Source organism: Microcebus murinus, unplaced genomic scaffold (genome assembly GCF_040939455.1).
Source record: "Microcebus murinus isolate Inina unplaced genomic scaffold, M.murinus_Inina_mat1.0 scaf032_hap2_Mmur4.0, whole genome shotgun sequence".
Lineage (NCBI taxonomy): Eukaryota > Metazoa > Chordata > Mammalia > Primates > Cheirogaleidae > Microcebus > Microcebus murinus.
Window position 1 is genome coordinate 93,424 of NW_027438978.1, and position 23,871 is coordinate 117,294.

General features: G+C 62.7%; 6 pseudogenes; all 6 read left to right on the forward strand.

The window, feature by feature from the left end:
• The first annotated feature begins 998 nt into the window (after positions 1 to 998).
• On the forward strand, positions 999 to 1,117 carry LOC142868489 (uncharacterized; annotated as a pseudogene).
• A 3,835-nt stretch (positions 1,118 to 4,952) lies between these two features.
• LOC142868490 (uncharacterized) lies at positions 4,953 to 5,071 on the forward strand (annotated as a pseudogene).
• A 3,836-nt stretch (positions 5,072 to 8,907) lies between these two features.
• LOC142868522 (uncharacterized) lies at positions 8,908 to 9,026 on the forward strand (annotated as a pseudogene).
• A 3,835-nt stretch (positions 9,027 to 12,861) lies between these two features.
• LOC142868523 (uncharacterized) lies at positions 12,862 to 12,980 on the forward strand (annotated as a pseudogene).
• Positions 12,981 to 16,812: 3,832 nt separating this feature from the next.
• Positions 16,813 to 16,931, forward strand: LOC142868524 (uncharacterized; annotated as a pseudogene).
• A 3,857-nt stretch (positions 16,932 to 20,788) lies between these two features.
• Positions 20,789 to 20,907, forward strand: LOC142868525 (uncharacterized; annotated as a pseudogene).
• Positions 20,908 to 23,871: the final 2,964 nt, after the last annotated feature.

Genomic DNA, 23,871 nt, shown 5'->3' on the forward strand with positions numbered 1-23,871 from the left:
TCCGGGCGGGCTACCGGTGTCTCTGTTTGCTCCTTTCTTTCTTCCACTTCGGGAAAGGCTTCCTTACTGGGTGTGGAAATCTCCTATGCCTTTCCTCGCCTATTCTGTCAGCTCTAAAATTCTCTTTCGGTTGCCACCCTCACAGATGGATTAGGAAACTCTTTGCGGTGCACTCATTAGTGAAATGACCTCAATGACGCTGGAATCCAATATCTAATCGCCGATTTTTGGCGAGTCCACACGCCAGGGTGGTTGGGGTCCAATGCAGCCCCGGCCAGGCCCAGGCCCCTTGGACTGGGCCACAGGAGGACACAGAGGAGGGTCCCGGCCCCCACGGTAGGTAGAGGTGCGGGCAGTTCTCCAAGGGCTTGGGTGTTTTCCAGAGGGAGGAGATGGAGGGGACTGATTTCTTCAGCGCCCCACAAACCACGCCACCCCACCCCACCCATGGGACACATCCCGAGAGAGAGAGACGCCCCATACACTGGCTCCCCTCCCCCGTGCGCTGTGCCCCAGCCCTGGCCCGGGGGAATAGGCGGCCGCCAGGCCACAGGGTGGGGGGCGCAGCTGAAAGGGGTTGTGGGGGAGGGCCGCCCCTGGCTGGGGTCAAAGGGCGAGCGCCCCGCCCCTCCCGCCCGTGCGCAGTCAGCGGCCCCGGCGCGCTGGGGGTGGGGGGCGGGGAGGTGAAGGAGGCCAGGCAAGGAGAGGAGGGGGGCTTGAAGGTCTCCACCTTGGCGGGTCCAGCCGTGGAGGCGCATCTTGTGTGAGTGTGAGTGAGTGAGTGAGTGCGTGTGAGTGTGTGTGTATACAGAGACAGCCCCCAACCCCGGCCCGCCGCTCCCTGCCCGCCCCGCCTGTCACCTTCGTCCCTCGGAGCCCGCGGGACCCGGCCGGCGAACTCAACAGGCCCGACCCGGCGCGGGGCCTGGGGCGGGAGGAGGCGGCGGGGAAGCGCGGAGAGGCTCGGCTTCTTGAGCGGGGCAGGGGCGCCCTCCGCCGTCCACGGCCACACCACCCCGAACGCGCCCGATCCCGTCTGGTCTCGGAAGCTAAGCAGGGTCGGGCCTGGTTAGAACTTGGATGGGAGACCGCCCGGGAATACCGGGTGCCGTAGGCTTCTTCTTTTTTTTTTTGCCTCTGGTTCTGTCGCGTTTCTGGGAGTGCGGGGGCGGCCCGGGGTGGGGGGACCCCCACCCTCGGCGCCCGCCGCGGTGCCTGGCGCCCCAGCCCGCACCGTGGGGCCTCCTCTTGTCCCGAGCCGTGACACCGCCGCCACGCGGCAGCATGCCTGGCTTCTGGACAGTCAGGTCTCAGACCAAAGGTCTGCTCTGTGGGAGCCGACACGCTGGAGGAAACCTTGAGAGTCTGAGAGGGGAGGGAGTTCCAGAAGAAGGCCAGGATGTCATTTTGAGGGAGTATGTGACCAGAACTCCTCCCGTTGCTTTTGGGGTTCTATGGGCTACACGTAGGAATCTTTGGTGGTGGCACCTGATGTTCGGGGATCCGGAGTCACACCCAGACCTGCTCCACAGGCCTCCTTTTACTTTTCTCTTCGGATTCATTTTTTTTTTTTTTTTTGAGACAGAGTCTCGGTTTGTTGCCCAGGCTAGAGTGAGTGCCGTGGCGTCAGCCTAGCTCACAGCAACTTCAAACTCCTGGGCTCGAGTGATCCTTCTGCCTCAGCCTCCCGGGTAGCTGGGACTGCAGGCATGCGCCACCATGCCCCGCTAATTTTTTATATATATATCAGTTGGCCAATTAATTTCTTTCTATTTATAGTAGAGACGGGGTCTCGCTCTTGCTCAGGCTGGTTTTGAACTCCTGACCTTGAGCAATCCGCCCGCCTCGGCCTCCCAAGAGCTAGGATTACAGGCGTGAGCCACAGCGCCCGGCCGGATTCATTATTTTTAAAAAGTGTCTCTTATCTCTATTATTGCATTTTCTTTTCTCTCTCTTTTCAAGCAGATGATGGGAGTCCAAGTGTTAAGGTGACATGTGTTGCCCGTGCCCCCCTCCCCCCCCCGTGTTCTTATTCATTTACCTCTCATGTTGTTCCAGCATATTGTGGGGGCACCAATGTTAAGGTCGGGTGCGTTGCCCTCTCCCAGCCTCCCCCCTCGGGTCAGAGCTTCAAGTGCGCCCATCCCCCAGTCGGTGCGTACCCACCCCATTCCTAATGGATGTGTATGCCCATCCCCTCCCCCCACCCGCCCGACACCCACCCGAAGAAGGTGATTCCTCTGTGTCCACTTAGGTGTCCATCGGTTCGTACCCATTTTCTGGTGAGCGCGAGCACGTGGTGCTCGTGTGTCCATTCTTGGGATACTTGGCTTACTGGAACGGGTTCCAGCTCTGGCCAGGAGAACCACGAGAGGTGCCCCCTCACCGCTGCTCCTCATAGCCGAATAGCACTCCGTGGTGTCCACGGGCCACATTTTACTTACCCACTCGTGGGTCGATGGGCACTCGGGTGGCTTCCAGGTCTTTGCGATTGTGACTTGTGCCCTGACACTAACCCTAACCCTTACCCAGCCCGTCTCCTCCACGGCCCCTGCCTGACTGACTCCTTCCCGCCCGGCCTGTCACCTGTCACCGTCCTCTGCCCCTGCCTGACACGCTCCTCCCCGCCCGGGCCGTCACCGTCCTCGGCCCCTGCCTGACGGGGCTCCTCCGTCGCCTGGGCCTTCCAAGGGCTTGGTGTGGACGCTGCTTCCAGGACGCCCTCCCAGGAACCCGGTAGCAGGGCGGCCGCAGCGTCTCGCGCAACCCAACCGTCCGCCGGCTGGCCGCCGTCGCTAAGTGGCCTGCGGGGGACGTGCTCCCGCTGTGCCGTGGGGGCCCAGCCTGGTGTCTTCTCTGAGGCCCCGCGGTTGCCGCTCCCCGCAAGGGGATAGCCGCGGAGGTGGGGACCGCCTCCTCATGGGGACGTACACCCAGCTCTCCACGTCGGATTCCGGGGCTCTCTGTCCTGCCAGAAGGCCCAGCTGGCCTGCGGGTCCTTAGAGTGGCAAAAACATCCGAAAACTGAGATTGAGGGTCCGGTGGGTGTCTGCACTTTTGTGCTGGGCTCCCCAGGGAGGCCCGGGGGCTGGCTGGACAACGCGGTCTGCTGGGCTGGGGGGGGGGTTTGGAGGAGCAACTGATGCCCTTTGCACTTTGGGTAGCAAGTGTCTGAGGTGTCTCTGGGCCCTGTGCCATGTGGGGGCGGGGGCGGGGGCGGGGTGGGAGGAGGAGGAGGAGGAGGAGGAGGAGGAGGAGGAGGAGGAGGAGGAGGTGGGAAGGGCCGTGGCCTGCAGTCGTGTTCCCCGGGGTGGCACAGCATGTGGCTTCTTCCACAGGCTGCTTGGCCTGGGCTCCCTGCACCTGGGCCTTTGGAGGACTGGCCCTGTGCTTGCCAACACTTCCTGCAGGGACCCAGAGCTGGGAGGTTGCATCTCTCAGCCCTGGGTCGGGCAGAGCCCCAGCGGGCCAGGCCCACAACCTCTCTCAGCAGGGGTCCCCCAGAAGGCTCCTTTGGGACCAGGATTCTCTTGCGGGTGACTCTTTAAGGTCTGGCCCCTGGATGGAGGGGCACCAGGAGTAGAGGAGCAGGAAGGGGAAGGGGGTGGCCATGCGAGGGGACACTTTCAGGCCAAGTCCCAGCTTCAGTCTGATCCTCCTGGGAACGCCGGGGTGGACATCACACCTCCTGGTTGCCCCGCTCTGAGACCAGGAGCCGGGCTTCGCATTCCCACAGCAGCCAGTCGTGGGCTGAGGACACCTGGGGCGTTGGGAACTCCCTGGCTTCTCCTTGGTTTAACATCTGGAGCTGCTTGTGAATTGTGCCGCCACACACACCCGAGTGCAGGTGTCTTCTGCACAGACTGCGGGCCTCGCTCTTCTGAATGCCGCTAGCTCGCGACCCACCCACGGGTGAACCTGGTCAGGGTACTTTCTCTCAGGGGCAGACTCTGATCCGGGCGGGCTACCGGTGTCTCTGTTTGCTCCTTTCTTTCTTCCACTTCGGGAAAGGCTTCCTTACTGGGTGTGGAAATCTCCTATGCCTTTCCTCGCCTATTCTGTCAGCTCTAAAATTCTCTTTCGGTTGCCACCCTCACAGATGGATTAGGAAACTCTTTGCGGTGCACTCATTAGTGAAATGACCTCAATGACGCTGGAATCCAATATCTAATCGCCGATTTTTGGCGAGTCCACACGCCAGGGTGGTTGGGGTCCAATGCAGCCCCGGCCAGGCCCAGGCCCCTTGGACTGGGCCACAGGAGGACACAGAGGAGGGTCCCGGCCCCCACGGTAGGTAGAGGTGCGGGCAGTTCTCCAAGGGCTTGGGTGTTTTCCAGAGGGAGGAGATGGAGGGGACTGATTTCTTCAGCGCCCCACAAACCACGCCACCCCACCCCACCCATGGGACACATCCCGAGAGAGAGAGACGCCCCATACACTGGCTCCCCTCCCCCGTGCGCTGTGCCCCAGCCCTGGCCCGGGGGAATAGGCGGCCGCCAGGCCACAGGGTGGGGGGCGCAGCTGAAAGGGGTTGTGGGGGAGGGCCGCCCCTGGCTGGGGTCAAAGGGCGAGCGCCCCGCCCCTCCCGCCCGTGCGCAGTCAGCGGCCCCGGCGCGCTGGGGGTGGGGGGCGGGGAGGTGAAGGAGGCCAGGCAAGGAGAGGAGGGGGGCTTGAAGGTCTCCACCTTGGCGGGTCCAGCCGTGGAGGCGCATCTTGTGTGAGTGTGAGTGAGTGAGTGAGTGCGTGTGAGTGTGTGTGTATACAGAGACAGCCCCCAACCCCGGCCCGCCGCTCCCTGCCCGCCCCGCCTGTCACCTTCGTCCCTCGGAGCCCGCGGGACCCGGCCGGCGAACTCAACAGGCCCGACCCGGCGCGGGGCCTGGGGCGGGAGGAGGCGGCGGGGAAGCGCGGAGAGGCTCGGCTTCTTGAGCGGGGCAGGGGCGCCCTCCGCCGTCCACGGCCACACCACCCCGAACGCGCCCGATCCCGTCTGGTCTCGGAAGCTAAGCAGGGTCGGGCCTGGTTAGAACTTGGATGGGAGACCGCCCGGGAATACCGGGTGCCGTAGGCTTCTTCTTTTTTTTTTTGCCTCTGGTTCTGTCGCGTTTCTGGGAGTGCGGGGGCGGCCCGGGGTGGGGGGACCCCCACCCTCGGCGCCCGCCGCGGTGCCTGGCGCCCCAGCCCGCACCGTGGGGCCTCCTCTTGTCCCGAGCCGTGACACCGCCGCCACGCGGCAGCATGCCTGGCTTCTGGACAGTCAGGTCTCAGACCAAAGGTCTGCTCTGTGGGAGCCGACACGCTGGAGGAAACCTTGAGAGTCTGAGAGGGGAGGGAGTTCCAGAAGAAGGCCAGGATGTCATTTTGAGGGAGTATGTGACCAGAACTCCTCCCGTTGCTTTTGGGGTTCTATGGGCTACACGTAGGAATCTTTGGTGGTGGCACCTGATGTTCGGGGATCCGGAGTCACACCCAGACCTGCTCCACAGGCCTCCTTTTACTTTTCTCTTCGGATTCATTTTTTTTTTTTTTTTTGAGACAGAGTCTCGGTTTGTTGCCCAGGCTAGAGTGAGTGCCGTGGCGTCAGCCTAGCTCACAGCAACTTCAAACTCCTGGGCTCGAGTGATCCTTCTGCCTCAGCCTCCCGGGTAGCTGGGACTGCAGGCATGCGCCACCATGCCCCGCTAATTTTTTATATATATATCAGTTGGCCAATTAATTTCTTTCTATTTATAGTAGAGACGGGGTCTCGCTCTTGCTCAGGCTGGTTTTGAACTCCTGACCTTGAGCAATCCGCCCGCCTCGGCCTCCCAAGAGCTAGGATTACAGGCGTGAGCCACAGCGCCCGGCCGGATTCATTATTTTTAAAAAGTGTCTCTTATCTCTATTATTGCATTTTCTTTTCTCTCTCTTTTCAAGCAGATGATGGGAGTCCAAGTGTTAAGGTGACATGTGTTGCCCGTGCCCCCCTCCCCCCCCCCGTGTTCTTATTCATTTACCTCTCATGTTGTTCCAGCATATTGTGGGGGCACCAATGTTAAGGTCGGGTGCGTTGCCCTCTCCCAGCCTCCCCCCTCGGGTCAGAGCTTCAAGTGCGCCCATCCCCCAGTCGGTGCGTACCCACCCCATTCCTAATGGATGTGTATGCCCATCCCCTCCCCCCACCCGCCCGACACCCACCCGAAGAAGGTGATTCCTCTGTGTCCACTTAGGTGTCCATCGGTTCGTACCCATTTGCTGGTGAGCGCGAGCACGTGGTGCTCGTGTGTCCATTCTTGGGATACTTGGCTTACTGGAACGGGTTCCAGCTCTGGCCAGGAGAACCACGAGAGGTGCCCCCTCACCGCTGCTCCTCATAGCCGAATAGCACTCCGTGGTGTCCACGGGCCACATTTTACTTACCCACTCGTGGGTCGATGGGCACTCGGGTGGCTTCCAGGTCTTTGCGATTGTGACTTGTGCCCTGACACTAACCCTAACCCTTACCCAGCCCGTCTCCTCCACGGCCCCTGCCTGACTGACTCCTTCCCGCCCGGCCTGTCACCTGTCACCGTCCTCTGCCCCTGCCTGACACGCTCCTCCCCGCCCGGGCCGTCACCGTCCTCGGCCCCTGCCTGACGGGGCTCCTCCGTCGCCTGGGCCTTCCAAGGGCTTGGTGTGGACGCTGCTTCCAGGACGCCCTCCCAGGAACCCGGTAGCAGGGCGGCCGCAGCGTCTCGCGCAACCCAACCGTCCGCCGGCTGGCCGCCGTCGCTAAGTGGCCTGCGGGGGACGTGCTCCCGCTGTGCCGTGGGGGCCCAGCCTGGTGTCTTCTCTGAGGCCCCGCGGCTGCCGCTCCCCGCAAGGGGATAGCCGCGGAGGTGGGGACCGCCTCCTCATGGGGACGTACACCCAGCTCTCCACGTCGGATTCCGGGGCTCTCTGTCCTGCCAGAAGGCCCAGCTGGCCTGCGGGTCCTTAGAGTGGCAAAAACATCCGAAAACTGAGATTGAGGGTCCGGTGGGTGTCTGCACTTTTGTGCTGGGCTCCCCAGGGAGGCCCGGGGGCTGGCTGGACAACGCGGTCTGCTGGGCTGGGGGGGGGGTTTGGAGGAGCAACTGATGCCCTTTGCACTTTGGGTAGCAAGTGTCTGAGGTGTCTCTGGGCCCTGTGCCATGTGGGGGCGGGGGCGGGGGCGGGGTGGGAGGAGGAGGAGGAGGAGGAGGAGGAGGAGGAGGAGGAGGAGGAGGAGGTGGGAAGGGCCGTGGCCTGCAGTCGTGTTCCCCGGGGTGGCACAGCATGTGGCTTCTTCCACAGGCTGCTTGGCCTGGGCTCCCTGCACCTGGGCCTTTGGAGGACTGGCCCTGTGCTTGCCAACACTTCCTGCAGGGACCCAGAGCTGGGAGGTTGCATCTCTCAGCCCTGGGTCGGGCAGAGCCCCAGCGGGCCAGGCCCACAACCTCTCTCAGCAGGGGTCCCCCAGAAGGCTCCTTTGGGACCAGGATTCTCTTGCGGGTGACTCTTTAAGGTCTGGCCCCTGGATGGAGGGGCACCAGGAGTAGAGGAGCAGGAAGGGGAAGGGGGTGGCCATGCGAGGGGACACTTTCAGGCCAAGTCCCAGCTTCAGTCTGATCCTCCTGGGAACGCCGGGGTGGACATCACACCTCCTGGTTGCCCCGCTCTGAGACCAGGAGCCGGGCTTCGCATTCCCACAGCAGCCAGTCGTGGGCTGAGGACACCTGGGGCGTTGGGAACTCCCTGGCTTCTCCTTGGTTTAACATCTGGAGCTGCTTGTGAATTGTGCCGCCACACACACCCGAGTGCAGGTGTCTTCTGCACAGACTGCGGGCCTCGCTCTTCTGAATGCCGCTAGCTCGCGACCCACCCACGGGTGAACCTGGTCAGGGTACTTTCTCTCAGGGGCAGACTCTGATCCGGGCGGGCTACCGGTGTCTCTGTTTGCTCCTTTCTTTCTTCCACTTCGGGAAAGGCTTCCTTACTGGGTGTGGAAATCTCCTATGCCTTCCCTCGCCTATTCTGTCAGCTTTAAAATTCTCTTTCAGTTGCCACCCTCACAGATGGATTAGGAAACTCTTTGCGGTGCACTCATTAGTGAAATGACCTCAATGACGCTGGAATCCAATATCTAATCGCCGATTTTTGGCGAGTCCACACGCCAGGGTGGTTGGGGTCCAATGCAGCCCCGGCCAGGCCCAGGCCCCTTGGACTGGGCCACAGGAGGACACAGAGGAGGGTCCCGGCCCCCACGGTAGGTAGAGGTGCGGGCAGTTCTCCAAGGGCTTGGGTGTTTTCCAGAGGGAGGAGATGGAGGGGACTGATTTCTTCAGCGCCCCACAAACCACGCCACCCCACCCCACCCATGGGACACATCCCGAGAGAGAGAGACGCCCCATACACTGGCTCCCCTCCCCCGTGCGCTGTGCCCCAGCCCTGGCCCGGGGGAATAGGCGGCCGCCAGGCCACAGGGTGGGGGGCGCAGCTGAAAGGGGTTGTGGGGGAGGGCCGCCCCTGGCTGGGGTCAAAGGGCGAGCGCCCCGCCCCTCCCGCCCGTGCGCAGTCAGCGGCCCCGGCGCGCTGGGGGTGGGGGGCGGGGAGGTGAAGGAGGCCAGGCAAGGAGAGGAGGGGGGCTTGAAGGTCTCCACCTTGGCGGGTCCAGCCGTGGAGGCGCATCTTGTGTGAGTGTGAGTGAGTGAGTGAGTGCGTGTGAGTGTGTGTGTATACAGAGACAGCCCCCAACCCCGGCCCGCCGCTCCCTGCCCGCCCCGCCTGTCACCTTCGTCCCTCGGAGCCCGCGGGACCCGGCCGGCGAACTCAACAGGCCCGACCCGGCGCGGGGCCTGGGGCGGGAGGAGGCGGCGGGGAAGCGCGGAGAGGCTCGGCTTCTTGAGCGGGGCAGGGGCGCCCTCCGCCGTCCACGGCCACACCACCCCGAACGCGCCCGATCCCGTCTGGTCTCGGAAGCTAAGCAGGCTCGGGCCTGGTTAGAACTTGGATGGGAGACCGCCCGGGAATACCGGGTGCCGTAGGCTTCTTCTTTTTTTTTTGCCTCTGGTTCTGTCGCGTTTCTGGGAGTGCGGGGGCGGCCCGGGGTGGGGGGACCCCCACCCTCGGCGCCCGCCGCGGTGCCTGGCGCCCCAGCCCGCACCGTGGGGCCTCCTCTTGTCCCGAGCCGTGACACCGCCGCCATGCGGCAGCATGCCTGGCTTCTGGACAGTCAGGTCTCAGACCAAAGGTCTGCTCTGTGGGAGCCGACAGGCTGGAGGAAACCTTGAGAGTCTGAGAGGGGAGGGAGTTCCAGAAGAAGGCCAGGATGTCATTTTGAGGGAGTATGTGACCAGAACTCCTCCCGTTGCTTTTGGGGTTCTATGGGCTACACGTAGGAATCTTTGGTGGTGGCACCTGATGTTCGGGGATCCGGAGTCACACCCAGACCTGCTCCACAGGCCTCCTTTTACTTTTCTCTTCGGATTCATTTTTTTTTTTTTTTTTGAGACAGAGTCTCGGTTTGTTGCCCAGGCTAGAGTGAGTGCCGTGGCGTCAGCCTAGCTCACAGCAACTTCAAACTCCTGGGCTCCAGTGATCCTTCTGCCTCAGCCTCCCGGGTAGCTGGGACTGCAGGCATGCGCCACCATGCCCCGCTAATTTTTTATATATATATCAGTTGGCCAATTAATTTCTTTCTATTTATAGTAGAGACGGGGTCTCGCTCTTGCTCAGGCTGGTTTTGAACTCCTGACCTTGAGCAATCCGCCCGCCTCGGCCTCCCAAGAGCTAGGATTACAGGCGTGAGCCACAGCGCCCGGCCGGATTCATTATTTTTAAAAAGTGTCTCTTATCTCTATTATTGCATTTTCTTTTCTCTCTCTTTTCAAGCAGATGATGGGAGTCCAAGTGTTAAGGTGACATGTGTTGCCCGTGCCCCCCTCCCCCCCCGTGTTCTTATTCATTTACCTCTCATGTTGTTCCAGCATATTGTGGGGGCACCAATGTTAAGGTCGGGTGCGTTGCCCTCTCCCAGCCTCCCCCCTCGGGTCAGAGCTTCAAGTGCGCCCATCCCCCAGTCGGTGCGTACCCACCCCATTCCTAATGGATGTGTATGCCCATCCCCTCCCCCCACCCGCCCGACACCCACCCGAAGAAGGTGATTCCTCTGTGTCCACTTAGGTGTCCATCGGTTCGTACCCATTTGCTGGTGAGCGCGAGCACGTGGTGCTCGTGTGTCCATTCTTGGGATACTTGGCTTACTGGAACGGGTTCCAGCTCTGGCCAGGAGAACCACGAGAGGTGCCCCCTCACCGCTGCTCCTCATAGCCGAATAGCACTCCGTGGTGTCCACGGGCCACATTTTACTTACCCACTCGTGGGTCGATGGGCACTCGGGTGGCTTCCAGGTCTTTGCGATTGTGACTTGTGCCCTGACACGAACCCTAACCCTTACCCAGCCCGTCTCCTCCACGGCCCCTGCCTGACTGACTCCTTCCCGCCCGGCCTGTCACCTGTCACCGTCCTCTGCCCCTGCCTGACACGCTCCTCCCCGCCCGGGCCGTCACCGTCCTCGGCCCCTGCCTGACGGGGCTCCTCCGTCGCCTGGGCCTTCCAAGGGCTTGGTGTGGACGCTGGTTCCAGGACGCCCTCCCAGGAACCCGGTAGCAGGGCGGCCGCAGCGTCTCGCGCAACCCAACCGTCCGCCGGCTGGCCGCCGTCGCTAAGTGGCCTGCGGGGGACGTGCTCCCGCTGTGCCGTGGGGGCCCAGCCTGGTGTCTTCTCTGAGGCCCCGCGGCTGCCGCTCCCCGCAAGGGGATAGCCGCGGAGGTGGGGACCGCCTCCTCATGGGGACGTACACCCAGCTCTCCACGTCGGATTCCGGGGCTCTCTGTCCTGCCAGAAGGCCCAGCTGGCCTGCGGGTCCTTAGAGTGGCAAAAACATCCGAAAACTGAGATTGAGGGTCCGGTGGGTGTCTGCACTTTTGTGCTGGGCTCCCCAGGGAGGCCCGGGGGCTGGCTGGACAACGCGGTCTGCTGGGCTGGGGGGGGGGTTTGGAGGAGCAACTGATGCCCTTTGCACTTTGGGTAGCAAGTGTCTGAGGTGTCTCTGGGCCCTGTGCCATGTGGGGGCGGGGGCGGGGGCGGGGTGGGAGGAGGAGGAGGAGGAGGAGGAGGAGGAGGAGGAGGAGGAGGTGGGAAGGGCCGTGGCCTGCAGTCGTGTTCCCCGGGGTGGCACAGCATGTGGCTTCTTCCACAGGCTGCTTGGCCTGGGCTCCCTGCACCTGGGCCTTTGGAGGACTGGCCCTGTGCTTGCCAACACTTCCTGCAGGGACCCAGAGCTGGGAGGTTGCATCTCTCAGCCCTGGGTCGGGCAGAGCCCCAGCGGGCCAGGCCCACAACCTCTCTCAGCAGGGGTCCCCCAGAAGGCTCCTTTGGGACCAGGATTCTCTTGCGGGTGACTCTTTAAGGTCTGGCCCCTGGATGGAGGGGCACCAGGAGTAGAGGAGCAGGAAGGGGAAGGGGGTGGCCATGCGAGGGGACACTTTCAGGCCAAGTCCCAGCTTCAGTCTGATCCTCCTGGGAACGCCGGGGTGGACATCACACCTCCTGGTTGCCCCGCTCTGAGACCAGGAGCCGGGCTTCGCATTCCCACAGCAGCCAGTCGTGGGCTGAGGACACCTGGGGCGTTGGGAACTCCCTGGCTTCTCCTTGGTTTAACATCTGGAGCTGCTTGTGAATTGTGCCGCCACACACACCCGAGTGCAGGTGTCTTCTGCACAGACTGCGGGCCTCGCTCTTCTGAATGCCGCTAGCTCGCGACCCACCCACGGGTGAACCTGGTCAGGGTACTTTCTCTCAGGGGCAGACTCTGATCCGGGCGGGCTACCGGTGTCTCTGTTTGCTCCTTTCTTTCTTCCACTTCGGGAAAGGCTTCCTTACTGGGTGTGGAAATCTCCTATGCCTTTCCTCGCCTATTCTGTCAGCTCTAAAATTCTCTTTCGGTTGCCACCCTCACAGATGGATTAGGAAACTCTTTGCGGTGCACTCATTAGTGAAATGACCTCAATGACGCTGGAATCCAATATCTAATCGCCGATTTTTGGCGAGTCCACACGCCAGGGTGGTTGGGGTCCAATGCAGCCCCGGCCAGGCCCAGGCCCCTTGGACTGGGCCACAGGAGGACACAGAGGAGGGTCCCGGCCCCCACGGTAGGTAGAGGTGCGGGCAGTTCTCCAAGGGCTTGGGTGTTTTCCAGAGGGAGGAGATGGAGGGGACTGATTTCTTCAGCGCCCCACAAACCACGCCACCCCACCCCACCCATGGGACACATCCCGAGAGAGAGAGACGCCCCATACACTGGCTCCCCTCCCCCGTGCGCTGTGCCCCAGCCCTGGCCCGGGGGAATAGGCGGCCGCCAGGCCACAGGGTGGGGGGCGCAGCTGAAAGGGGTTGTGGGGGAGGGCCGCCCCTGGCTGGGGTCAAAGGGCGAGCGCCCCGCCCCTCCCGCCCGTGCGCAGTCAGCGGCCCCGGCGCGCTGGGGGTGGGGGGCGGGGAGGTGAAGGAGGCCAGGCAAGGAGAGGAGGGGGGCTTGAAGGTCTCCACCTTGGCGGGTCCAGCCGTGGAGGCGCATCTTGTGTGAGTGTGAGTGTGAGTGAGTGAGTGAGTGTGAGTGTGAGTGTGTGTGTATACAGAGACAGCCCCCAACCCCGGCCCGCCGCTCCCTGCCCGCCCCGCCTGTCACCCTCGTCCCTCGGAGCCCGCGGGACCCGGCCGGCGAACTCAACAGGCCCGACCCGGCGCGGGGCCTGGGGCGGGAGGAGGCGGCGGGGAAGCGCGGAGAGGCTCGGCTTCTTGAGCGGGGCAGGGGCGCCCTCCGCCGTCCACGGCCACACCACCCCGAACGCGCCCGATCCCGTCTGGTCTCGGAAGCTAAGCAGGCTCGGGCCTGGTTAGAACTTGGATGGGAGACCGCCCGGGAATACCGGGTGCCGTAGGCTTCTTCTTTTTTTTTTTGCCTCTGGTTCTGTCGCGTTTCTGGGAGTGCGGGGGCGGCCCGGGGTGGGGGGGACCCCCACCCTCGGCGCCCGCCGCGGTGCCTGGCGCCCCAGCCCGCACCGTGGGGCCTCCTCTTGTCCCGAGCCGTGACACCGCCGCCACGCGGCAGCATGCCTGGCTTCTGGACTGTCAGGTCTCAGACCAAAGGTCTGCTCTGTGGGAGCCGACACGCTGGAGGAAACCTTGAGAGTCTGAGAGGGGAGGGAGTTCCAGAAGAAGGCCAGGATGTCATTTTGAGGGAGTATGTGACCAGAACTCCTCCCGTTGCTTTTGGGGTTCTATGGGCTACACGTAGGAATCTTTGGTGGTGGCACCTGATGTTCGGGGATCCGGAGTCACACCCAGACCTGCTCCACAGGCCTCCTTTTACTTTTCTCTTCGGATTCATTTTTTTTTTTTTTTTTGAGACAGAGTCTCGGTTTGTTGCCCAGGCTAGAGTGAGTGCCGTGGCGTCAGCCTAGCTCACAGCAACTTCAAACTCCTGGGCTCGAGTGATCCTTCTGCCTCAGCCTCCCGGGTAGCTGGGACTGCAGGCATGCGCCACCATGCCCCGCTAATTTTTTATATATATATCAGTTGGCCAATTAATTTCTTTCTATTTATAGTAGAGACGGGGTCTCGCTCTTGCTCAGGCTGGTTTTGAACTCCTGACCTTGAGCAATCCGCCCGCCTCGGCCTCCCAAGAGCTAGGATTACAGGCGTGAGCCACAGCGCCCGGCCGGATTCATTATTTTTAAAAAGTGTCTCTTATCTCTATTATTGCATTTTCTTTTCTCTCTCTTTTCAAGCAGATGATGGGAGTCCAAGTGTTAAGGTGACATGTGTTGCCCGTGCCCCCCTCCCCCCCCCGTGTTCTTATTCATTTACCTCTCATGTTGTTCCAGCATATTGTGGGGGCACCAATGTTAAGGTCGGGTGCGTTGCCCTCTCCCAGCCTCCCCCCTCGGGTCAGAGCTTCAAGTGCGCCCATCCCCCAGTCGGTGCGTACCCACCCCATTCCTAATGGATGTGTATGCCCATCCCCTCCCCCCACCCGCCCGACACCCACCCGAAGAAGGTGATTCCTCTGTGTCCACTTAGGTGTCCATCGGTTCGTACCCATTTGCTGGTGAGCGCGAGCACGTGGTGCTCGTGTGTCCATTCTTGGGATACTTGGCTTACTGGAACGGGTTCCAGCTCTGGCCAGGAGAACCACGAGAGGTGCCCCCTCACCGCTGCTCCTCATAGCCGAATAGCACTCCGTGGTGTCCACGGGCCACATTTTACTTACCCACTCGTGGGTCGATGGGCACTCGGGTGGCTTCCAGGTCTTTGCGATTGTGACTTGTGCCCTGACACTAACCCTAACCCTTACCCAGCCCGTCTCCTCCACGGCCCCTGCCTGACTGACTCCTTCCCGCCCGGCCTGTCACCTGTCACCGTCCTCTGCCCCTGCCTGACACGCTCCTCCCCGCCCGGGCCGTCACCGTCCTCGGCCCCTGCCTGACGGGGCTCCTCCGTCGCCTGGGCCTTCCAAGGGCTTGGTGTGGACGCTGGTTCCAGGACGCCCTCCCAGGAACCCGGTAGCAGGGCGGCCGCAGCGTCTCGCGCAACCCAACCGTCCGCCGGCTGGCCGCCGTCGCTAAGTGGCCTGCGGGGGACGTGCTCCCGCTGTGCCGTGGGGGCCCAGCCTGGTGTCTTCTCTGAGGCCCCGCGGCTGCCGCTCCCCGCAAGGGGATAGCCGCGGAGGTGGGGACCGCCTCCTCATGGGGACGTACACCCAGCTCTCCACGTCGGATTCCGGGGCTCTCTGTCCTGCCAGAAGGCCCAGCTGGCCTGCGGGTCCTTAGAGTGGCAAAAACATCCGAAAACTGAGATTGAGGGTCCGGTGGGTGTCTGCACTTTTGTGCTGGGCTCCCCAGGGAGGCCCGGGGGCTGGCTGGACAACGCGGTCTGCTGGGCTGGGGGGGGGGTTTGGAGGAGCAACTGATGCCCTTTGCACTTTGGGTAGCAAGTGTCTGAGGTGTCTCTGGGCCCTGTGCCATGTGGGGGCGGGGGCGGGGGCGGGGTGGGAGGAGGAGGAGGAGGAGGAGGAGGAGGAGGAGGAGGTGGGAAGGGCCGTGGCCTGCAGTCGTGTTCCCCGGGGTGGCACAGCATGTGGCTTCTTCCACAGGCTGCTTGGCCTGGGCTCCCTGCACCTGGGCCTTTGGAGGACTGGCCCTGTGCTTGCCAACACTTCCTGCAGGGACCCAGAGCTGGGAGGTTGCATCTCTCAGCCCTGGGTCGGGCAGAGCCCCAGCGGGCCAGGCCCACAACCTCTCTCAGCAGGGGTCCCCCAGAAGGCTCCTTTGGGACCAGGATTCTCTTGCGGGTGACTCTTTAAGGTCTGGCCCCTGGATGGAGGGGCACCAGGAGTAGAGGAGCAGGAAGGGGAAGGGGGTGGCCATGCGAGGGGACACTTTCAGGCCAAGTCCCAGCTTCAGTCTGATCCTCCTGGGAACGCCGGGGTGGACATCACACCTCCTGGTTGCCCCGCTCTGAGACCAGGAGCCGGGCTTCGCATTCCCACAGCAGCCAGTCGTGGGCTGAGGACACCTGGGGCGTTGGGAACTCCCTGGCTTCTCCTTGGTTTAACATCTGGAGCTGCTTGTGAATTGTGCCGCCACACACACCCGAGTGCAGGTGTCTTCTGCACAGACTGCGGGCCTCGCTCTTCTGAATGCCGCTAGCTCGCGACCCACCCACGGGTGAACCTGGTCAGGGTACTTTCTCTCAGGGGCAGACTCTGATCCGGGCGGGCTACCGGTGTCTCTGTTTGCTCCTTTCTTTCTTCCACTTCGGGAAAGGCTTCCTTACTGGGTGTGGAAATCTCCTATGCCTTTCCTCGCCTATTCTGTCAGCTCTAAAATTCTCTTTCGGTTGCCACCCTCACAGATGGATTAGGAAACTCTTTGCGGTGCACTCATTAGTGAAATGACCTCAATGACGCTGGAATCCAATATCTAATCGCCGATTTTTGGCGAGTCCACACGCCAGGGTGGTTGGGGTCCAATGCAGCCCCGGCCAGGCCCAGGCCCCTTGGACTGGGCCACAGGAGGACACAGAGGAGGGTCCCGGCCCCCACGGTAGGTAGAGGTGCGGGCAGTTCTCCAAGGGCTTGGGTGTTTTCCAGAGGGAGGAGATGGAGGGGACTGATTTCTTCAGCGCCCCACAAACCACGCCACCCCACCCCACCCATGGGACACATCCCGAGAGAGAGAGACGCCCCATACACTGGCTCCCCTCCCCCGTGCGCTGTGCCCCAGCCCTGGCCCGGGGGAATAGGCGGCCGCCAGGCCACAGGGTGGGGGGCGCAGCTGAAAGGGGTTGTGGGGGAGGGCCGCCCCTGGCTGGGGTCAAAGGGCGAGCGCCCCGCCCCTCCCGCCCGTGCGCAGTCAGCGGCCCCGGCGCGCTGGGGGTGGGGGGCGGGGAGGTGAAGGAGGCCAGGCAAGGAGAGGAGGGGGGCTTGAAGGTCTCCACCTTGGCGGGTCCAGCCGTGGAGGCGCATCTTGTGTGAGTGTGAGTGTGAGTGAGTGAGTGAGTGTGAGTGTGAGTGTGTGTGTATACAGAGACAGCCCCCAACCCCGGCCCGCCGCTCCCTGCCCGCCCCGCCTGTCACCCTCGTCCCTCGGAGCCCGCGGGACCCGGCCGGCGAACTCAACAGGCCCGACCCGGCGCGGGGCCTGGGGCGGGAGGAGGCGGCGGGGAAGCGCGGAGAGGCTCGGCTTCTTGAGCGGGGCAGGGGCGCCCTCCGCCGTCCACGGCCACACCACCCCGAACGCGCCCGATCCCGTCTGGTCTCGGAAGCTAAGCAGGCTCGGGCCTGGTTAGAACTTGGATGGGAGACCGCCCGGGAATACCGGGTGCCGTAGGCTTCTTCTTTTTTTTTTTGCCTCTGGTTCTGTCGCGTTTCTGGGAGTGCGGGGGCGGCCCGGGGTGGGGGGGACCCCCACCCTCGGCGCCCGCCGCGGTGCCTGGCGCCCCAGCCCGCACCGTGGGGCCTCCTCTTGTCCCGAGCCGTGACACCGCCGCCACGCGGCAGCATGCCTGGCTTCTGGACAGTCAGGTCTCAGACCAAAGGTCTGCTCTGTGGGAGCCGACACGCTGGAGGAAACCTTGAGAGTCTGAGAGGGGAGGGAGTTCCAGAAGAAGGCCAGGATGTCATTTTGAGGGAGTATGTGACCAGAACTCCTCCCGTTGCTTTTGGGGTTCTATGGGCTACACGTAGGAATCTTTGGTGGTGGCACCTGATGTTCGGGGATCCGGAGTCACACCCAGACCTGCTCCACAGGCCTCCTTTTACTTTTCTCTTCGGATTCATTTTTTTTTTTTTTTTTGAGACAGAGTCTCGGTTTGTTGCCCAGGCTAGAGTGAGTGCCGTGGCGTCAGCCTAGCTCACAGCAACTTCAAACTCCTGGGCTCGAGTGATCCTTCTGCCTCAGCCTCCCGGGTAGCTGGGACTGCAGGCATGCGCCACCATGCCCCGCTAATTTTTTATATATATATCAGTTGGCCAATTAATTTCTTTCTATTTATAGTAGAGACGGGGTCTCGCTCTTGCTCAGGCTGGTTTTGAACTCCTGACCTTGAGCAATCCGCCCGCCTCGGCCTCCCAAGAGCTAGGATTACAGGCGTGAGCCACAGCGCCCGGCCGGATTCATTATTTTTAAAAAGTGTCTCTTATCTCTATTATTGCATTTTCTTTTCTCTCTCTTTTCAAGCAGATGATGGGAGTCCAAGTGTTAAGGTGACATGTGTTGCCCGTGCCCCCCTCCCCCCCCCCGTGTTCTTATTCATTTACCTCTCATGTTGTTCCAGCATATTGTGGGGGCACCAATGTTAAGGTCGGGTGCGTTGCCCTCTCCCAGCCTCCCCCCTCGGGTCAGAGCTTCAAGTGCGCCCATCCCCCAGTCGGTGCGTACCCACCCCATTCCTAATGGATGTGTATGCCCATCCCCTCCCCCCACCCGCCCGACACCCACCCGAAGAAGGTGATTCCTCTGTGTCCACTTAGGTGTCCATCGGTTCGTACCCATTTGCTGGTGAGCGCGAGCACGTGGTGCTCGTGTGTCCATTCTTGGGATACTTGGCTTACTGGAACGGGTTCCAGCTCTGGCCAGGAGAACCACGAGAGGTGCCCCCTCACCGCTGCTCCTCATAGCCGAATAGCACTCCGTGGTGTCCACGGGCCACATTTTACTTACCCACTCGTGGGTCGATGGGCACTCGGGTGGCTTCCAGGTCTTTGCGATTGTGACTTGTGCCCTGACACGAACCCTAACCCTTACCCAGCCCGTCTCCTCCACGGCCCCTGCCTGACTGACTCCTTCCCGCCCGGCCTGTCACCTGTCACCGTCCTCTGCCCCTGCCTGACACGCTCCTCCCCGCCCGGGCCGTCACCGTCCTCGGCCCCTGCCTGACGGGGCTCCTCCGTCGCCTGGGCCTTCCAAGGGCTTGGTGTGGACGCTGCTTCCAGGACGCCCTCCCAGGAACCCGGTAGCAGGGCGGCCGCAGCGTCTCGCGCAACCCAACCGTCCGCCGGCTGGCCGCCGTCGCTAAGTGGCCTGCGGGGGACGTGCTCCCGCTGTGCCGTGGGGGCCCAGCCTGGTGTCTTCTCTGAGGCCCCGCGGCTGCCGCTCCCCGCAAGGGGATAGCCGCGGAGGTGGGGACCGCCTCCTCATGGGGACGTACACCCAGCTCTCCACGTCGGATTCCGGGGCTCTCTGTCCTGCCAGAAGGCCCAGCTGGCCTGCGGGTCCTTAGAGTGGCAAAAACATCCGAAAACTGAGATTGAGGGTCCGGTGGGTGTCTGCACTTTTGTGCTGGGCTCCCCAGGGAGGCCCGGGGGCTGGCTGGACAACGCGGTCTGCTGGGCTGGGGGGGGGGTTTGGAGGAGCAACTGATGCCCTTTGCACTTTGGGTAGCAAGTGTCTGAGGTGTCTCTGGGCCCTGTGCCATGTGGGGGCGGGGGCGGGGGCGGGGTGGGAGGAGGAGGAGGAGGAGGAGGAGGAGGAGGAGGAGGAGGAGGAGGAGGAGGAGGAGGAGGTGGGAAGGGCCGTGGCCTGCAGTCGTGTTCCCCGGGGTGGCACAGCATGTGGCTTCTTCCACAGGCTGCTTGGCCTGGGCTCCCTGCACCTGGGCCTTTGGAGGACTGGCCCTGTGCTTGCCAACACTTCCTGCAGGGACCCAGAGCTGGGAGGTTGCATCTCTCAGCCCTGGGTCGGGCAGAGCCCCAGCGGGCCAGGCCCACAACCTCTCTCAGCAGGGGTCCCCCAGAAGGCTCCTTTGGGACCAGGATTCTCTTGCGGGTGACTCTTTAAGGTCTGGCCCCTGGATGGAGGGGCACCAGGAGTAGAGGAGCAGGAAGGGGAAGGGGGTGGCCATGCGAGGGGACACTTTCAGGCCAAGTCCCAGCTTCAGTCTGATCCTCCTGGGAACGCCGGGGTGGACATCACACCTCCTGGTTGCCCCGCTCTGAGACCAGGAGCCGGGCTTCGCATTCCCACAGCAGCCAGTCGTGGGCTGAGGACACCTGGGGCGTTGGGAACTCCCTGGCTTCTCCTTGGTTTAACATCTGGAGCTGCTTGTGAATTGTGCCGCCACACACACCCGAGTGCAGGTGTCTTCTGCACAGACTGCGGGCCTCGCTCTTCTGAATGCCGCTAGCTCGCGACCCACCCACGGGTGAACCTGGTCAGGGTACTTTCTCTCAGGGGCAGACTCTGATCCGGGCGGGCTACCGGTGTCTCTGTTTGCTCCTTTCTTTCTTCCACTTCGGGAAAGGCTTCCTTACTGGGTGTGGAAATCTCCTATGCCTTTCCTCGCCTATTCTGTCAGCTCTAAAATTCTCTTTCGGTTGCCACCCTCACAGATGGATTAGGAAACTCTTTGCGGTGCACTCATTAGTGAAATGACCTCAATGACGCTGGAATCCAATATCTAATCGCCGATTTTTGGCGAGTCCACACGCCAGGGTGGTTGGGGTCCAATGCAGCCCCGGCCAGGCCCAGGCCCCTTGGACTGGGCCACAGGAGGACACAGAGGAGGGTCCCGGCCCCCACGGTAGGTAGAGGTGCGGGCAGTTCTCCAAGGGCTTGGGTGTTTTCCAGAGGGAGGAGATGGAGGGGACTGATTTCTTCAGCGCCCCACAAACCACGCCACCCCACCCCACCCATGGGACACATCCCGAGAGAGAGAGACGCCCCATACACTGGCTCCCCTCCCCCGTGCGCTGTGCCCCAGCCCTGGCCCGGGGGAATAGGCGGCCGCCAGGCCACAGGGTGGGGGGCGCAGCTGAAAGGGGTTGTGGGGGAGGGCCGCCCCTGGCTGGGGTCAAAGGGCGAGCGCCCCGCCCCTCCCGCCCGTGCGCAGTCAGCGGCCCCGGCGCGCTGGGGGTGGGGGGCGGGGAGGTGAAGGAGGCCAGGCAAGGAGAGGAGGGGGGCTTGAAGGTCTCCACCTTGGCGGGTCCAGCCGTGGAGGCGCATCTTGTGTGAGTGTGAGTGTGAGTGAGTGAGTGAGTGTGAGTGTGAGTGTGTGTGTATACAGAGACAGCCCCCAACCCCGGCCCGCCGCTCCCTGCCCGCCCCGCCTGTCACCCTCGTCCCTCGGAGCCCGCGGGACCCGGCCGGCGAACTCAACAGGCCCGACCCGGCGCGGGGCCTGGGGCGGGAGGAGGCGGCGGGGAAGCGCGGAGAGGCTCGGCTTCTTGAGCGGGGCAGGGGCGCCCTCCGCCGTCCACGGCCACACCACCCCGAACGCGCCCGATCCCGTCTGGTCTCGGAAGCTAAGCAGGCTCGGGCCTGGTTAGAACTTGGATGGGAGACCGCCCGGGAATACCGGGTGCCGTAGGCTTCTTCTCTTTTTTTTTGCCTCTGGTTCTGTCGCGTTTCTGGGAGTGCGGGGGCGGCCCGGGGTGGGGGGGACCCCCACCCTCGGCGCCCGCCGCGGTGCCTGGCGCCCCAGCCCGCACCGTGGGGCCTCCTCTTGTCCCGAGCCGTGACACCGCCGCCACGCGGCAGCATGCCTGGCTTCTGGACAGTCAGGTCTCAGACCAAAGGTCTGCTCTGTGGGAGCCGACACGCTGGAGGAAACCTTGAGAGTCTGAGAGGGGAGGGAGTTCCAGAAGAAGGCCAGGATGTCATTTTGAGGGAGTATGTGACCAGAACTCCTCCCGTTGCTTTTGGGGTTCTATGGGCTACACGTAGGAATCTTTGGTGGTGGCACCTGATGTTCGGGGATCCGGAGTCACACCCAGACCTGCTCCACAGGCCTCCTTTTACTTTTCTCTTCGGATTCATTTTTTTTTTTTTTTTGAGACAGAGTCTCCGTTTGTTGCCCAGGCTAGAGTGAGTGCCGTGGCGTCAGCCTAGCTCACAGCAACTTCAAACTCCTGGGCTCGAGTGATCCTTCTGCCTCAGCCTCCCGGGTAGCTGGGACTGCAGGCATGCGCCACCATGCCCCGCTAATTTTTTATATATATATCAGTTGGCCAATTAATTTCTTTCTATTTATAGTAGAGACGGGGTCTCGCTCTTGCTCAGGCTGGTTTTGAACTCCTGACCTTGAGCAATCCGCCCGCCTCGGCCTCCCAAGAGCTAGGATTACAGGCGTGAGCCACAGCGCCCGGCCGGATTCATTATTTTTAAAAAGTGTCTCTTATCTCTATTATTGCATTTTCTTTTCTCTCTCTTTTCAAGCAGATGATGGGAGTCCAAGTGTTAAGGTGACATGTGTTGCCCGTGCCCCCCTCCCCCCCCCCGTGTTCTTATTCATTTACCTCTCATGTTGTTCCAGCATATTGTGGGGGCACCAATGTTAAGGTCGGGTGCGTTGCCCTCTCCCAGCCTCCCCCCTCGGGTCAGAGCTTCAAGTGCGCCCATCCCCCAGTCGGTGCGTACCCACCCCATTCCTAATGGATGTGTATGCCCATCCCCTCCCCCCACCCGCCCGACACCCACCCGAAGAAGGTGATTCCTCTGTGTCCACTTAGGTGTCCATCGGTTCGTACCCATTTGCTGGTGAGCGCGAGCACGTGGTGCTCGTGTGTCCATTCTTGGGATACTTGGCTTACTGGAACGGGTTCCAGCTCTGGCCAGGAGAACCACGAGAGGTGCCCCCTCACCGCTGCTCCTCATAGCCGAATAGCACTCCGTGGTGTCCACGGGCCACATTTTACTTACCCACTCGTGGGTCGATGGGCACTCGGGTGGCTTCCAGGTCTTTGCGATTGTGACTTGTGCCCTGACACTAACCCTAACCCTTACCCAGCCCGTCTCCTCCACGGCCCCTGCCTGACTGACTCCTTCCCGCCCGGCCTGTCACCTGTCACCGTCCTCTGCCCCTGCCTGACACGCTCCTCCCCGCCCGGGCCGTCACCGTCCTCGGCCCCTGCCTGACGGGGCTCCTCCGTCGCCTGGGCCTTCCAAGGGCTTGGTGTGGACGCTGCTTCCAGGACGCCCTCCCAGGAACCCGGTAGCAGGGCGGCCGCAGCGTCTCGCGCAACCCAACCGTCCGCCGGCTGGCCGCCGTCGCTAAGTGGCCTGCGGGGGACGTGCTCCCGCTGTGCCGTGGGGGCCCAGCCTGGTGTCTTCTCTGAGGCCCCGCGGCTGCCGCTCCCCGCAAGGGGATAGCCGCGGAGGTGGGGACCGCCTCCTCATGGGGACGTACACCCAGCTCTCCACGTCGGATTCCGGGGCTCTCTGTCCTGCCAGAAGGCCCAGCTGGCCTGCGGGTCCTTAGAGTGGCAAAAACATCCGAAAACTGAGATTGAGGGTCCGGTGGGTGTCTGCACTTTTGTGCTGGGCTCCCCAGGGAGGCCCGGGGGCTGGCTGGACAACGCGGTCTGCTGGGCTGGGGGGGGGGTTTGGAGGAGCAACTGATGCCCTTTGCACTTTGGGTAGCAAGTGTCTGAGGTGTCTCTGGGCCCTGTGCCATGTGGGGGCGGGGGCGGGGGCGGGGTGGGAGGAGGAGGAGGAGGAGGAGGAGGAGGAGGAGGAGGAGGAGGAGGAGGAGGAGGAGGAGGTGGGAAGGGCCGTGGCCTGCAGTCGTGTTCCCCGGGGTGGCACAGCATGTGGCTTCTTCCACAGGCTGCTTGGCCTGGGCTCCCTGCACCTGGGCCTTTGGAGGACTGGCCCTGTGCTTGCCAACACTTCCTGCAGGGACCCAGAGCTGGGAGGTTGCATCTCTCAGCCCTGGGTCGGGCAGAGCCCCAGCGGGCCAGGCCCACAACCTCTCTCAGCAGGGGTCCCCCAGAAGGCTCCTTTGGGACCAGGATTCTCTTGCGGGTGACTCTTTAAGGTCTGGCCCCTGGATGGAGGGGCACCAGGAGTAGAGGAGCAGGAAGGGGAAGGGGGTGGCCATGCGAGGGGACACTTTCAGGCCAAGTCCCAGCTTCAGTCTGATCCTCCTGGGAACGCCGGGGTGGACATCACACCTCCTGGTTGCCCCGCTCTGAGACCAGGAGCCGGGCTTCGCATTCCCACAGCAGCCAGTCGTGGGCTGAGGACACCTGGGGCGTTGGGAACTCCCTGGCTTCTCCTTGGTTTAACATCTGGAGCTGCTTGTGAATTGTGCCGCCACACACACCCGAGTGCAGGTGTCTTCTGCACAGACTGCGGGCCTCGCTCTTCTGAATGCCGCTAGCTCGCGACCCACCCACGGGTGAACCTGGTCAGGGTACTTTCTCTCAGGGGCAGACTCTGATCCGGGCGGGCTACCGGTGTCTCTGTTTGCTCCTTTCTTTCTTCCACTTCGGGAAAGGCTTCCTTACTGGGTGTGGAAATCTCCTATGCCTTTCCTCGCCTATTCTGTCAGCTC